This window comes from Geospiza fortis, unplaced genomic scaffold, assembly GCF_000277835.1.
Source record: "Geospiza fortis unplaced genomic scaffold, GeoFor_1.0 scaffold53, whole genome shotgun sequence".
In the NCBI taxonomy this organism is placed as follows: Eukaryota; Metazoa; Chordata; class Aves; order Passeriformes; family Thraupidae; genus Geospiza; species Geospiza fortis.
Genome location: NW_005054305.1, coordinates 10,784,158 through 10,785,833, shown reverse-complemented (window position 1 = coordinate 10,785,833; position 1,676 = coordinate 10,784,158).

Here is a 1,676-nt window from a genome sequence, read left to right as displayed (position 1 = left end):
TCTTTCCCTTTACAGCTCCCTATACATTGCCTCCTGCACGCATATGGCGATACAGGTATGCGTTCCAAACAAATACTAAATCTAACAGAAAATAAATTAATGTCGACCAGATGACTGCTTGAATCAATGCAATCAGAAACACAGGGACCAAATCAAAGTAATGGTAATGAAGGACACAATCTTGTTTTTTACTTTCTCAAAAAAAAATCGGTGCTAATTCTTAACTTAGACCTGTTTCTGTGCACATTAGGGAATGATAAGTGCAAGTCTCCAGTAAAAAGCCTGTTTTGCTTGATACCAGATTTAAAAAAAAAATTCAAATACTGCTCTTTGTAGTTCATAGAAAACCATGTTTTAGATGGGGTTTCTTCTTTGGGTAAGAGTAAACTCTTCCCCGTAAACAAGCCTTAGATTTTACAAGCTGTGCATGTATACTTTCCTGGTGCTTGGAGTACTCTTTGCTTTCCATATGATCATCTTCTGCAAATGGGCCTTTTAATTAACAACACTGGGGAAATGCTTTCACTTTCCTTTGAGAACTATCCAGTGCTTAAGTTAATTTAACAAGCCAGGCAAATGTTCTCCTCTTTGACGGGTGGAAGTGCATTTTTGATCGGGCACTTCCAACTCAAATGGAAACACAAGCATGAATACTAGCATCATCACAGACTTCAAGAAAGAAGGAGAGAAGGGAGAAGTAGGAAGCAAAAGCAGCATACCACAATGCCTCACCTAACTCACCACAACAGATAAAAGATTTTTAGCTGTTTGCATGTGTCTGTTTCATAAGTCTGCATTTCATTGCTACTGCCGCCTAAGCAGACATGCCTCAAGGTGTACATTGTCACTCTGACTTCAGACTTACTCTCCGAAAGAATACTTAGGAGTCATAGGATGTGCCGTCATAATCGGGGTTCCTTATACAAACTGCACTTGACACTTCCAGTTTGATTACACTACCAGAGTCTGCAACCGCGCCCGTTCTAAGGAACAATGCACACAATCCATTAAACACCTACTTAACGAATAAGTAGTTCAGGTTCTAATGAAGATTCACAGCTCGGAGCAGGCAAATGCTTAAACATTCTTAGTACTACCCAAAAAGTCTGATAGGTCCTGCGCGTGTTTCTCTCTCCCCCTCTCCGAAGTACTTCAGACTTGAAACATTATCAGCTGGAAGGGCAGGCGGGTCACGCCGAAACGCTGCTGTGCGACTGAATGAGCAGTTGGGCAGGAAGCGAGCTTCCCCCTCCTCCCAGGTTCTGCACATGTACGGGCTTCCCTTCCTGCTTTCAGATTACAGGTCAGAGCCCAGCCACCACCCAAGGCTTATCTATGCCACAGGTCTCAATTATACTTTAACACATTAATAGTTGTAAACTGTACCACGGAGAACCAGTGCTGTTGCTGGCACTCTAACCCTAGGGCTTTTTCAGTTCATAGACCATCAGGGCACTTCGCTACAGGCTCCCGCCCATTGAAAAGCGTTTGGTCTGCTTTAAATGCACACACATAGATACAAAATCGCTAATTATGCCGCAACGTAGACCAGCTCATTAAACCTTTGAAACCTGGAGCCAAGGCCGTAGCAGAATTCCTACGGCACTTTGGGCTGTTACGGCGGCGGAGGCAGGAGGCGGCAGCCGGCGGTCCCTGGCGCTCAGCACCGCGGAGCT